Below are 16,666 nucleotides of genomic sequence, written 5' to 3'. Positions count from 1 at the left end.
TGTTTCTCTTTTGAGAGGAGTGGAGGCTGGCTGACTGGCTGACTGATTGGCTCGCTCACTGTCTGTTAGCTAACCCCGGATGAGTACCAATTTCAATTACAGGAGCCTATTAATTTATTGAGTGTATTAACATATGGCATTCCCCACAATCCCAGTTGTCCTTGTTGTCTGCTGGCTGTAGAATGTCGTGTTGGGAGTGGCAGTTAGGAGACTTCTGTGAAGGGTTCATTATGAGCTATCAAATCAGCTTGGTTCTAGCTGCAGTACAGGGACATGGGGACAAATAAACACTCAACTGTAACCTTGAGAGGGCAGAGAGTGCAATTCATAGAACTCTCTCTCTCTCTGTGTGTGTGTGTGTGTGAGTGTGCGTGTGCGTGTGTGTGTGTGTGTGTGTGTGTGTGTGCGTGAGTGTGTGTGTGTGTGTGTGTGTGTGTGTGTGTGTGTGTGTGTGTGTGTGTGTGTGTGTGTGTGTGTGTGTGTGTGTGCGTGCGTGCGTGCGTGTGTGTTCATATAGTGGAAAACCAAACCAAATAAACAACTTTGTATGAAAACCTAGGGAACTAAGAGACATGTAATATCCCTGGATGTGATTCTGAAGTCAGTGTACAGTACCTCATAGTATTGTAATATCCCTGGATGTGGTTCTGAAGTCAGTGTACAGTACCTCATAGTATTGTAATATCAATGGATGTGGTTCTGAAGTCAGTGTACAGTACCTCATAGTATTGTAATATCCCTGGATGTGGTTCTGAAGTCAGTGTACAGTACCTCATAGTATTGTAATATCCCTGGATGTGGTTCTGAAGTCAGTGTACTGTACCTCATAGTATTGTAATATCCCTGGATGTGATTCTGAAGTCAGTGTACAGTACCTCATAGTATTGTAATATCCCTGGATGTGATTCTGAAGTCAGTGTACAGTACCTCATAGTATTGTAATATCCCTGGATGTGATTCTGAAGTCAGTGTACAGTACCTCATAGTATTGTAATATCCCTGGATGTGATTCTGAAGTCAGTGTACTGTACCTCATAGTATTGTAATATCCCTGGATGTGATTCTGAAGTCAGTGTACAGTACCTCATAGTATTGTAATATCCCTGGATGTGATTCTGAAGTCAGTGTACAGTACCTCATAGTATTGTAATATCCCTGGATGTGATTCTGAAGTCAGTGTACAGTACCTCATAGTATTGTAATATCCCTGGATGTGGTTCTGAAGTCAGTGTACAGTACCTCATAGTATTGTAATATCAATGGATGTGGTTCTGAAGTCAGTGTACAGTACCTCATAGTATTGTAATATCCCTGGATGTGGTTCTGAAGTCAGTGTACAGTACCTCATAGTATTGTAATATCCCTGGATGTGGTTCTGAAGTCAGTGTACAGTACCTCATAGTATTGTAATATCCCTGGATGTGGTTCTGAAGTCAGTGTACTGTACCTCATAGTATTGTAATATCCCTGGATGTGGTTCTGAAGTCAGTGTACAGTACCTCATAGTATTGTAATATCCCTGGATGTGGTTCTGAAGTCAGTGTACAGTACCTCATAGTATTGTAATATCCCTGGATGTGGTTCTGAAGTCAGTGTACAGTACCTCATAGTATTGTAATATCCCTGGATGTGGTTCTGAAGTCAGTGTACAGTACCTCATAGTGTTGTAATATCCCTGGATATGGTTCTGAAGTCAGTTGCCTCCAGGACTCCAACTTAGTTTGGGATTTGGGGATTTTGTTATATTGTTTTTCCGGCACTGTGTGGTGGTTAGCGGTTGAAAAAGCTACAAGCACAAAAACCCACAGAATTAAAGCCACAGCAGAATAATTCACACTCTATATCTCTCCTCCTTACCCCCCCCCCCCACCCCGCTCCCCCTTTATTTTTCTGCTGTCAGTTTTCCTTTTTCAGGTCAGTGCTTCTGGGAGAATGAGAGAGGGAGAGAGTGAGTGAGGCAAATTGAGATGGCTGGAGCCAAATCCCCTGGTGTAGCCCTGGTGTCAGCAAAGCAGCCCTAAATAACCTATTTCATTAGGTGAGTAATGATCCCTGATGGATATTGACAGGCTGACTATGATGACTTTGTAGCTGAATATCAGTAATTAGGTTTCAGAGCAGCGCCTTGCTGGACAGTGGAGGTAAGGTCATATTGATCTCCCCAGTCAGAGTGGAGGCTACATGACAGAGAACTGAACAGAACAGGATGTCAATGGAGAGTAGCCTGATGTCTCTCCCCCCCTCTCTCTCCCCCTCTCTCTCCCCCTCTCTCTCTCTGTTTATTTTCTCTCTCTCTCCCCCTCTCTCTCCCCCTCTCTCTCTCTGTTTATTTTCTCTCTCTCTCCCCCTCTCTCTCCCCCTCTCTCTCTCTCTGTTTATTTTCTCTCTCTCTCTCTGTTTATTTTCTCTCTCTCTCTCTCTCTCTCTCTCTCTCTCTCTCTCTCTCTCTCTCTCTCTCCCCTCTCTCTCCCCCTCTCTCTCTCTGTTTATTTTCTCTCTCTCTCTCTCTCTCTCTCTCTCTCTCTCTCTCCCCTCTCTCTCTCTCTCTCTCTCCCCCTCTCTCTCTCTGTTTATTTTCTCTCTCTCTCTCTCTCTCTCTCTCTCTGTCTCTCTCTCTTTTGGTCTCTCTCTCTGTCTCTCTCTCTTTTGGTCTCTCTCTCTCTCTCTCTCTCTCTCTCTCTCTCTCTCTCCCTCCCTCCCCTCAGGAGTTTATGCATTCTCCCAGCAGCTTAGAGAGTAGAACAGACTAGAAACAATCAGAGAGACCAGGCCAATGTTACTTAATGAGAATTCCTTGCATCTCCATAACACCGCAAATGGACCCCTCTGTGTCCCAAATGGCATCCTACACCCTATGGGCCCTTGTCAAAAGTAGTGTGCTAACTATATAGGGAAAAGGGTGCCATTTTGTATGGAACCCCTCTCCCCTTACCTCATAAGGATCAATCTACCAAATTGCAACGGCACAAACTATATAAAAGGTACCTAGGCCCTCTGTTCAATTCCCGAGAGATCTCTCAAATCCATGCACACATTAGGAAACTAAAGGGCTTGGGAGCTGAGTACTTCTAAATGCTTTATGCTGGCTGGCTGACTGACTGACTGGCTGGCTGGCTGACTGGCTGGCTTACTGGCTGGCTGGCTGGCTGGCTGACTTACTGACTGACTGGCTGGCTGGCTGGCTGACTGTTTGGCTGGCTGGCTTACTGGCTGGCTGACTGGCTGGCTGGCTGGCTGGCTGGCTGGTGGCTGGCTGGCTGGCTGACTGGCTGGCTGACTGACTGGCTGACTGATTGGCTGACTGGCTGGCTGACTGACTGGCTGACTGGCTGACTGGCTGGAGGGCTGGCTTACTGGCTGGCTGACAGGCTGGCTGACTGGATGGCTTGCTGGCTGGCGGGCTGGGGCTCGGGCTCAGTGCAAGTGAAGATGAATAATTTAGGCAACACAAAGAAATCAATGTGGCATCTTTAGTTAATTTGATTTGCGGCATTAGAGAACAATTCCCTGCATTATCTAATTACACACACACACACACACACACACACACACACACACACACACACACACACACACACACACACACACACACACACACACACACACACACACACACACTCGGGTAATTGTTGTGTTGCAGTGTCGATGGTAAACACACACACACGTTGTGGTGCTTGGTTTAAACCAATGATTTATATATACATTGGATGACTGATAGGGGGCGCTGTGTTGAAGCCACCGCGCCACGGTCTTGGCACTCCCTCACCATTGTAAACAATATTTTAGAAGCTAAGAAAAATGCATTTATTAATGTCCACAATAATTTTTTGCAACGTTTGTTTTATTTAAAGACACCTTAATGCATCTCTTTAAATCATATTATGTGAGCTAAACAGAAAAAAATTACCAAAAAACATGAAAACATTTTCCTTAAAGTATAATTTTTTGAGAGTACTAATGTTACTATCCCCACTACAACAAAAAATACTTAAATATATGTCATTTTCTCCTTGAAACATTTCATTGAAATAATGTAGTTCCATTCATTCCTATGGAGGATTGCATCTTTTGAGGATTGTCAATATGGCTGACTGGTGGCTTCAAAGCCTCTCAATGGCCAATACATAGGATCAGCAATCCAGGGTTTATATACAGCACTGGTTTAAACCCTGGGTGTGTGATGGAGTTGTGTGCTCAACAATGTGTGTGTGTGTGTGTGTGTGTGTGTGTGTGTGTGTGTGTGTGTGTGTGTGTGTGTGTGTGTGTGTGTGTGTGTGTGTGGCTGGGTTCAGTGGCTGGGTGCGGTGGCTGGGTGTGTGTGTGTGTGTGTGTGTGTGTGTGTGTGTGTGTGTGTGTGTGTGTGTGTGTGTGTGTGTGTGTGTGTGTGTGTGTGTGTGTGTGTGTGTGTGTGTGTGGCTGGGTTCAGAGAGAGAAAGCAGAGGACAGCAGGATTATTACATAATAAAATTAGTCATTTTAAGAGTCTTTCAGCGTACTGTGATGTTTTCATACAGCTGGGCCACTAAGGTCTGTCTGTGTATATATATTCTCTCTCTGTGTGTGTGTGTGTGTGTGTGATGTTTTCATATGTTCAGTGGACTAAGACCTCTTCTATAAACCATAAACTCCTTCCTCTCCAGCTCCTCTCATTACTACGTCCTAACCCTAATGACCTTGTGTGTGTAAAAGGTTTAGTGTGCTCTGCGTAGATATACTGTAAACGCTGCAGCAAATGTGAGAGGAGGCATGCACACAGAGTGCACATATTCCTCTATTCCTATACTAACCATCCTCCCATCTATTCCCCTACTCCTATACTAACCATCCTCCCATCTTATTCCCCTACTCCTATACTAACCATCCTCCCATCTATTCCCCTATTCCTATACTAACCATCCTCCCATCTATTCCCCTATTCCTATACTAACCATCCTCCCATCTATTCCCCTATTCCTATACTAACCATCCTCCCATCTATTCCTATACTAACCATCCTCCCATCTATCCCCCTATTCCTATACTAACCATCCTCCCATCTATTCCCCTATTCCTATACTAACCATCCTCCCATCTATTCCCCTGTTCCTATACAAACCATCCTTCCATCAATTCCCCTATTCCAATACTAACCATCCTCCCATCTATTACTCTATTCCTATACTAACCATCCTCCCATCTATTCCCCTATTCCTATACTAACCATCCTCCCATCTATGCCCCTATTCCTACACTAACCATCCTCCCATCTATTCCCCTATTCCTACACTAACCATCCTCCCATCTATTCCCCTATTCCTATACTAACCATCCTCCCATCTATTCCCCTATTCCTACACTAACCATCCTCCCATCTATTCCCCTATTCCTACACTAACCATCCTCCCATCTATTCCCCTATTCCTACACTAACCATCCTCCCATCTATTCCCCTATTCCTATACTAACCATCCTCCCATCTATTCCTCTATTCCTATACTAACCATCCTCCCATCTATTCCCCTATTTCTACACTAACCATCCTCCAATCTATTCCCCTATTCCTATACTAACCATCCTCCCATCTATTCCCCTATTCATATACTAACCATCCTCCCATCTATTCCTCTATTCCTATACTAACATCCTCCCATCTATTCCCCTATTCCTACACTAACCATCCTCCCATCTATTCCCCTATTCCGATACTAACCATCCTCCCATCTATTCCCCTATTCCTACACTAACCATCCTCCCATCTATTCCCCTATTCCTACACTAACCATCCTCCCATCTATTCCTATACTAACCATCCTCCCATCTATTCCCTGATTCCTACACTAACCATCCTCCCATCTATTCCTATACTAACCATCCTCCCATCTATTCCCCTATTTCTATACTAACCATCCTCCCATTTATTCCCCTATTCCTATACTAACCATCCTCCCATCTATTCCTACACTAACCATCCCCCCATCTATTCCCCTATTCCTACACTAACCATCCTCCCATCTATTTACCTATTCCTATACTAACCATCCTCCCATCTATTCCCCTATTCATATACTAACCATCCTCCCATCTAATCCTACACTAACCATCCTCCCATCTATTCCTATACTAACCATCCTCCCATCTATTCCCCTATTCCTATACTAACCATCCTCCCATCTGTTCCCTTATTGATATACTAACCATCCTCCCATCTATTCCTAAACTAACCATCCTCCCATCTATTCTCCTGTTCCTATACTAACCATCCTCCCATCTATTCCTACACTAACCATCCTCCCATCTATTCCCCTATTCCTACACTAAACATCCTCCCATCTATTCCCCTATTCCTACACTAACCATCCTCCCATCTATTCCCCTATTCCTATACTAACCATCCTCCTATCTATTCCACTATTCCTATACTAACCATCCTCCCATCTATTCCCCTATTCCTATACTAACCATTCTCCCATCTATTCCTACACTAACCATCCTCCCATCTATTCCTATACTAACCATCCTCCCATCTATTCCCCTATTCCTATACTAACCATCCTCCCATCTATTCCCCTATTCCTATACTAACCATCCTCCCATCTATTCGTATACTAACCATCCTTCCATCTATTCCTCTATTCATATACTAAACATCCTCCCATCTATTCCCCTATTCCTACACTAACCATCCTCCCATCTATTCCCCTATTCCTATACTAACCATCCTCCCATCTATTCCACTATTCCTATACTAACCATCCTCCCATCTATTCCCCTATTCCTATACCAACCATTCTCCCATCTATTCCTACACTAACCATCCTCCCATCTATTCCTATACTAACCATCCTCCCATCTATTCCCTGTTCCTATACTAACCATCCTCCCATCTATTCCTATACTAACCATCCTACCATCTATTCCCCTATTCCTTTACTAACCATCCTCCCATCTATTCCTATACTAACCATCCTTCCATCTATTCCTCTATTCATATACTAACTATCCTTCCATCAATTCCCTATTCCTATACTAACCATCCTCCCATCTCTATTCCTATACTAACCATCCTTCCAGCTATTCCTCTATTCATATACTAACCATCCTCCCATCTATTCCTATACTAACCATCCTTCCATCTATTCCTTATACTAACCATCCTCCATCTATTCCCCTATTCATATACTAACCATCCTCCCATCTATTCCTCTATTCCTATACTAACATCCTCCCATCTATTCCCCTATTCCTACACTAACCATACTCCCATCTATTCCCCTATTCCTATACTAACCATCCTCCCATCTATTCCCCTATTCCTACACTAACCATCCTCCATCAGCTCCCCTATTCCCTGCACTAACCATCCTCCCATCTATTCCCCTATTCCTACACTAACCATCCTCCCATCTATTCCCCTATTCCTATACTAACCATCCTCCCATCTATTCCTATACTAACCATCCTCCCATCTATTCCCCTATTTCTACACTAACCATCCTCCCATCTATTCCCCTATTCCTATACTAACCATCCTCCCATCTATTCCCCTATTCATATACTAACCATCCTCCCATCTATTCCTCTATTCCTATACTAACATCCTCCCATCTATTCCCCTATTCCTACACTAACCATCCTCCCATCTATTCCCCTATTCCTATACTAACCATCCTCCCATCTATTCCCCTATTCCTACACTAACCATCCTCCCATCTATTCCCCTATTCCTACACTAACCATCCTCCCATCTATTCCTATACTAACCATCCTCCCATCTATTCCCTGTTCCTACACTAACCATCCTCCCATCTATTCCTATACTAACCATCCTACCATCTATTCCCCTATTTCTATACTAACCATCCTCCCATCTATTCCCCTATTCCTATACTAACCATCGTCCCATCTATTCCTACACTAACCATCCCCCCATCTATTCCCCTATTCCTACACTAACCATCCTCCCATCTACTTACCCATTCCTATACTAACCATCCTCCCATCTATTCCCCTATTCATATACTAACCATCCTCCCATCTAATCCTACACTAACCATCCTCCCATCTATTCCTATACTAACCATCCTCCCATCTATTCCCCTATTCCTATACTAACCATCCTCCCATCTGTTCCCCTATTCATATACTAACCATCCTCCCATCTATTCCTAAACTAACCATCCTCCCATCTATTCTCCTGTTCCTATACTAACCATCTCTCCCATCTATTCCTACACTAACCATCCTCCCATCTATTCCCCTATTCCTACACTAAACATCCTCCCATCTATTCCCCTATTCCTACACTAACCATCCTCCCATCTATTCCCCTATTCCTATACTAACCATCCTCCTATCTATTCCACTATTCCTATACTAACCATCCTCCCATCTATTCCCCTATTCCTATACTAACCATTCTCCCATCTATTCCTACACTAACCATCCTCCCATCTATTCCTATACTAACCATCCTCCCATCTATTCCCCTATTCCTATACTAACCATCCTCCCATCTATTCCCCTATTCCTATACTAACCATCCTCCCATCTATTCGTATACTAACCATCCTTCCATCTATTCCTCTATTCATATACTAAACATCCTCCCATCTATTCCCCTATTCCTACACTAACCATCCTCCCATCTATTCCCCTATTCCTATACTAACCATCCTCCCATCTATTCCACTATTCCTATACTAACCATCCTCCCATCTATTCCCCTATTCCTATACCAACCATTCTCCCATCTATTCCTACACTAACCATCCTCCCATCTATTCCTATACTAACCATCCTCCCATCTATTCCCTATTCCTATACTAACCATCCTCCCATCTATTCCTATACTAACCATCCTACCATCTATTCCCCTATTCCTTTACTAACCATCCTCCCATCTATTCCTATACTAACCATCCTTCCATCTATTCCTCTATTCATATACTAACTATCCTTCCATCAATTCCCTATTCCTATACTAACCATCCTCCCATATATTCCTATACTAACCATCCTTCCATCTATTCCTCTATTCCTATACTAACCATCCTTCCAGCTATTCCTCTATTCATATAATAACCATCCTCCCATCTATTCCTATACTAACCATCCTTCCATCTATTCCCCTATTCCTATACTAACCATCCTCCCATCTATTCCCCTATTCATATACTAACCATCCTCCCATCTATTCCTCTATTCCTATACTAACATCCTCCCATCTATTCCCCTATTCCTACACTAACCATACTCCCATCTATTCCCCTATTCCTATACTAACCATCCTCCCATCTATTCCCCTATTCCTACACTAACCATCCTCACATCAACTCCCCTATTCCTACACTAACCATCCTCCCATCTATTCCCCTATTCCTATACTAACCATCCTCCCATCTATTCCCTGATTCCTACACTAACCATCCTCCCATCTATTCCCCTATTCCTATACTAACCATCCTACCATCTATTCCTATACTAACCATCCTCCAATCTATTCCCCTATTTCTATACTAACCATCCTCCCATCTATTCCCCTATTCCTATACTAACCATCCTCCCATCTATTCTTACACTAACTATCCTCCCATCTATTCCTATACTAACCATCCTCCCATTTATTCCCCTATTCCTATACTAACCATCCTCCCATCTGTTCCCCTATTCATATACTAACCATCCTCCCATCTATTCCTATACTAACCATCCTCCCATCTATTCCCCTATTCCTATACTAACCATCCTCCCATCTATTCCTATACTAACCATCCTTCCATCTATTCCTCTATTCATATACTAACTATACTTCCATCTATTCCCTATTCCTATACTAACCATCCTCCCATCTATTCCTATACTAACCATCCTACCATCTATTCCCCTATTCCTATACTAACCATCCTCCCATCTATTCCTATACTAACCATCCTTCCATCTATTCCTCTATTCATAAACTAACTATCCTTCCATCAATTCCCTATTCCTATACTAACCATCCTCCCATATATTCCTATACTAACCATCCTTCCATCTATTCCTCTATTCCTATACTAACCATCCTTCCAGCTATTCATATAATAACCATCCTCCCATCTATTCCTATACTAACCATCCTTCCATCTATTCCCCTATTCCTATACTAACCATCCTCCCATCTATTCCCCTATTCATATACTAACCATCCTCCCATCTATTCCTCTATTCCTATACTAACATCCTCCCATCTATTCCCCTATTCCTACACTAACCATCCTCCCATCTATTCCCCTATTCCTATACTAACCATCCTCCCATCTATTCCCCTATTCCTATACTAACCATCCTCCCATCATTCTATTCCTATACTAACCATCCTCCCATCTGTTCCCCTATTCCTATACTAACCATCCTCCCATCTATTCCCTGATTCCTACACTAACCATCCTCCCATCTATTCCCCTATTCCTATACTAACCATCCTCCCATCTATTCCTATACTAACCATCCTCCCATCTATTCCCCTATTTCTATACTAACCATCCTCCCATCTATTCCCCTATTCCTATACTAACCATCCTCCCATCTATTCCTACACTAACCATCCCCCATCTATTCCCCTATTCCTACACTAACCATCCTCCCATCTATTCCCCTATTCCTATACTAACCATCCTCCCATCTATTCCCCTATTCATATACTAACCATCCTCCCATCTATTCCTACACTAACCATCCTCCCATCTATTCTTATACTAACCATCCTCCCATCTATTCCCCTATTTCTATACTAACCATCCTCCCATCTATTCCCCTATTCCTATACTAACCATCCTCCCATCTATTCCTACACTAACCATCCCCCCATCTATTCCCCTATTCCTACACTAACCATCCTCCCATCTATTAACCTATTCCTATACTAACCATCCTCCCAGCTATTCCCCTATTCATATACTAACCATCCTCCCATCTATTCCTATACTAACCATCCTCCCATCTATTCCCCTATTCCTATACTAACCATCCTCCCATCTGTTCCCCTATTCATATACTAACCATCCTCCCATCTATTCCTAAACTAACCATCCTCCCATCTATTCTCCTATTCCTATACTAACCATCCTCCCATCTATTCCTACACTAACCATCCTCCCATCTATTCCCCTATTCCTACACTAAACATCCTCCCATCTATTCCCCTATTCCTACACTAACCATCCTCCCATCTATTCCCCTATTCCTATACTAACCATCCTCCCATCTATTCCACTATTCCTATACTAACCATCCTCCCATCTATTCCCCTATTCCTATACTAACCATTCTCCCATCTATTCCTACACTAACCATCCTCCCATCTATTCCTATACTAACCATCCTCCCATCTATTCCCCTATTCCTATACTAACCATCCTCCCATCTATTCCCCTATTCCTATACTAACCATCCTCCCATCTATTCGTATACTAACCATCCTTCCATCTATTCCTCTATTCATATACTAAACATCCTCCCATCTATTCCCCTATTCCTACACTAACCATCCTCCCATCTATTCCCCTATTCCTATACTAACCATCCTCCCATCTATTCCACTATTCCTATACTAACCATCCTCCCATCTATTCCCCTATTCCTATACTAACCATTCTCCCATCTATTCCTACACTAACCATCCTCCCATCTATTCCTATACTAACCATCCTCCCATCTATTCCCCTATTCCTATACTAACCATCCTCCCATCTATTCCAATACTAACCATCCTTCCATCTATTCCTCTATTCATATACTAACTATACTTCCATCTATTCCCTATTCCTATACTAACCATCCTCCCATCTATTCCTATACTAACCATCCTACCATCTATTCCCCTATTCCTATACTAACCATCCTCCCATCTATTCCTATACTAACCATCCTTCCATCTATTCCTCTATTCATATACTAACTATCCTTCCATCAATTCCCTATTCCTATACTAACCATCCTCCCATATATTCCTATACTAACCATCCTTCCATCTATTCCTCTATTCCTATACTAACCATCCTTCCAGCTATTCCTCTATTCATATAATAACCATCCTCCCATCTATTCCTATACTAACCATCCTTCCATCTATTCCCAAATTCTTATACTAACCATCCTCCAATCTATTCCCCTATTCATATACTAACCATCCTCCCATCTATTCCTCTATTCCTATACTAACATCCTCCCATCTATTCCCCTATTCCTACACTAACCATACTCCCATCTATTCCCCTATTCCTATACTAACCATCCTCCCATCTATTCCCCTATTCCTACACTAACCATCCTCACATCAACTCCCATATTCCTACACTAACCATCCTCCCATCTATTCCCCTATTCCTATACTAACCATCCTCCCATCTATTCCCTGATTCCTACACTAACCATCCTCCCATCTATTCCCCTATTCCTATACTAACCATCCTACCATCTATTCCTATACTAACCATCCTCCAATCTATTCCCCTATTTCTATACTAACCATCCTCCCATCTATTCCCCTATTCCTATACTAACCATCCTCCCATCTATTCCTACACTAACCATCCTCCCATCTATTCCTATACTAACCATCCTCCCATTTATTCCCCTATTCCTATACTAACCATCCTCCCATCTGTTCCCCTATTCATATACTAACCATCCTCCCATCTATTCCTATACTAACCATCCTCCCATCTATTCCCCTATTCCTATACTAACAATCCGCCCATCTATTCCTACACTAACCATCCTCCCATCTATTCCCCTTATTCCTGCACTAACCACCCTCCCATCTATTCCCCTGTTCCTACACTAACCATCCTCCCATCTGTTCCCCTGTTCCTATACTAACCATCCTCCCATCTATTACACTATTCCTATACTAACCATCCTCCCATCTATTCCCCTATTCCTATACTAACCATTCTCCCATCTATTCCTACACTAACCATCCTCCCATCTATTCCTATACTAACCATCCTCCCATCTATTCCCCTATTCCTATACTAACCATCCTCCCATCTATTCCCCTATTCCTATACTAACCATCCTCCCATCTATTACACTATTCCTATACTAACCATCCTCCCATCTATTCCCCTATTCCTATACTAACCATTCTCCCATCTATTCCTACACTAACCATCCTCCCATCTATTCCTATACTAACCATCCTCCCATCTATTCCCCTATTCCTATACTAACCATCCTCCCATCTATTCCTATACTAACCATCCTTCCATCTATTCCTCTATTCATATACTAACTATACTTCCATCTATTCCCTATTCCTATACTAACCATCCTCCCATCTATTCCTATACTAACCATCCTACCATCTATTCCCCTATTCCTATACTAACCATCCTCCCATCTATTCCTATACTAACCATCCTTCCATCTATTCCTCTATTCATATTCTAACTATCCTTCCATCAATTCCCTATTCCTATACTAACCATCCTCCCATCTATTCCTATACTAACCATCCGTCCATCTATTCCTCTATTCCTATACTAACCATCCTTCCAGCTATTCCTCTATTCATATAATAACCATCCTACCATCTATTCCTATACTAACCATCCTCCCATCTATTCCCTGTTCCTATACTAACCATCCTCCCATCTATGACCCTATTCCTACACTAACCATCCTCCCATCTATTCCCCTATTCCTACACTAACCATCCTCCCATCTGTTCCCTATTCCTATACTAACCATCCTCCCATCTATTCCCCTGTTCCTGCACTAACCATCCTCCCATCTATTCCCCTATTCCTGCACTAACCATCCTCCCATCTATTCCCCTGTTCCTACACTAACCATCCTCCCATCTATTCCCCTATTCCTATACTAACCATCCTCCCATCTATTCCTATACTAACTCATCTCTCCCATCTATTCCCTATTTCTACACTAACCATCCTCCCATCTATTCCCCTGTTCCTATACTAACCATCCTCCCATCTATTCCCTATTAATATACTAACCATCCTCCCATCTATTCCTCTATTCCTATACTAACATCCTCCCATCTATTCCCCTATTCCTACACTAACCATCCTCCCATCTATTCCCCTATTCCTACACTAACCATCCTCCCATCTATTCCCCTATTCCTATACTAACCATCCTCCCATCTATTCCCTGATTCCTACACTAACCATCCTCCCATCTATTCCCCTATTCCTATACTAACTATCCTCCCATCTATTCCTATACTAACCACCCTCCCATCTATTCCCCTATTCCTACACTAACCATCCTCCCATCTATTCCCCTATTCCTATACTAACCATCCTCCCATCTATTACACTATTCCTATACTAACCATCCTCCCATCTATTCCCCTATTCCTATACTAACCATTCTCCCATCTATTCCTACACTAACCATCCTCCCATCTATTCCTATACTAACCATCCTCCCATCTATTCCCCTATTCCTATACTAACCATCCTCCCATCTATTCCCCTATTCCTATACTAACCATCCTCCCATCTATTCCTATACTAACCATCCTTCCATCTATTCCTCTATTCATATACTAACTATACTTCCATCTATTCCCTATTCCTATACTAACCATCCTCCCATCTATTCCTATACTAACCATCCTACCATCTATTCCCCTATTCCTATACTAACCATCCTCCCATCTGTTCCTATACTAACCATCCTTCCATCTGTTCCTCTATTCATATTCTAACTATCCTTCCATCAATTCCCTATTCCTATACTAACCATCCTCCCATCTATTCCTATACTAACCATCCGTCCATCTATTCCTCTATTCCTATACTAACCATCCTTCCAGCTATTCCTCTATTCATATAATAACCATCCTACCATCTATTCCTATACTAACCATCCTCCCATCTATTCCCCTATTCCTATACTAACCATCCTCCCATCTATGACCCTATTCCTACACTAACCATCCTCCCATCTATTCCCCTATTCCTACACTAACCATCCTCCCATCTATTCCCCTATTCCTATACTAACCATCCTCCCATCTATTCCCCTTATTCCTGCACTAACCATCCTCCCATCTATTCCCTGTTCCTACACTAACCATCCTCCCATCTATTCCCCTATTCCTGCACTAACCATCCTCCCATCTATTCCCCTATTCCTATACTAACCATCCTCCCATCTATTCCTATACTAACCATCCTCCCATCTATTCCCCTATTTCTACACTAACCATCCTCCCATCTATTCCCCTATTCCTATACTAACCATCCTCCCATCTATTCCCCTATTAATATACTAACCATCCTCCCATCTATTCCTCTATTCCTATACTAACATCCTCCCATCTATTCCCCTATTCCTACACTAACCATCCTCCCCATCTGTTCCCTATTCCTATACTAACCATCCTCCCATCTATTCCCTATTCCTACACTAACCATCCTCCCATCTATTCCCCTATTCCTACACTAACCATCCTCCCATCTATTCCCCTATTCCTATACTAACCATCCTCCCATCTGTTCCCTGATTCTACACTAACCATCCTCCCATCTATTCCCTATTCCTATACTAACTATCCTCCCATCTATTCCTATACTAACCATCCTCCCATCTATTCCCCTATTTCTATACTAACCATCCTCCCATCTATTCCCATATTCCTATACTAACCATCCTCCCATCTATTCCTACACTAACCATCCCCCCATCTATTCCCTGTTCCTGCACTAACCATCCTCCCGTCTATTTACCTATTCCTATACTAACCATCCTCCCATCTATTCCCCTGTTCATATACTAACCATCCTCCCATCTATTCCTACACTAACCATCCTCCCATCTATTCCTATACTAACCATCCTCCCATCTATTCCCCTATTCCTATACTAACCATCCTCCCATCTGTTCCCCTATTCATATACTAACCATCCTCCCATCTATTCCTAAACTAACCATCCTCCCATCTATTCTCCTGTTCCTATACTAACCATCCTCCCATCTGTTCCTGCACTAACCATCCTCCCATCTATTCCCCTATTCCTACACTAAAACATCCTCCCATCTCTTCCCCTGTTCCTGCACTAACCATCCTCCCATCTATTCCCTGTTCCTATACTAACCATCCTCCCATCTATTCCACTATTCCTATACTAACCATCCTCCCATCTATTCCCCTATTCCTATACTAACCATTCTCCCATCTATTCCTACACTAACCATCCTCCCATCTATTCCTATACTAACCATCCTCCCATCTATTCCCCTATTCCTATACTAACCATCCTTCCATCTATTCCTCTATTCATATACTAACTATACTTCCATCTATTCCCTATTCCAATACTAACCATCCTCCCATCTATTCCTATACTAACCATCCTACCATCTATTCCCCTATTCCTATACTAACCATCCCCCCATCTATTCCTATACTAACCATCCTTCCATCTATTCCTCTAGTCATATACTAACTATCCTTCCATCAATTCCCTATTCCTATACTAACCATCCTCCCATATATTCCTATACTAACCATCCTTCCATCTATTCCTCTATTCATATACTAACCATCCTTCCAGCTATTCCTCTATTCATATAATAACCATCCTCCCATCTATTCCTATACTAACCATCCTTCCATCTATTCCCCTATTCCTATACTAACCATCCTCCCATCTATTCCCCTATTCATATA

General features: G+C 42.5%; 1 protein-coding gene across 8 annotated transcripts in view; it reads right to left on the bottom strand.

Moving 5' to 3' along the window:
* The window catches only part of LOC106591301 (neuroligin-3), a 493,706-nt gene that overhangs the window by 2,613 nt on the left and 474,427 nt on the right, over positions 1–16,666 (bottom strand). The window lies entirely within an intron of this gene.

The sequence above is a fragment of the Salmo salar genome, chromosome ssa05 (assembly GCF_905237065.1).
Source record: "Salmo salar chromosome ssa05, Ssal_v3.1, whole genome shotgun sequence".
Lineage (NCBI taxonomy): Eukaryota > Metazoa > Chordata > Actinopteri > Salmoniformes > Salmonidae > Salmo > Salmo salar.
Note: the sequence above shows the minus strand (reverse complement) of the source record. Positions and strands in the feature narration are given on the sequence as shown.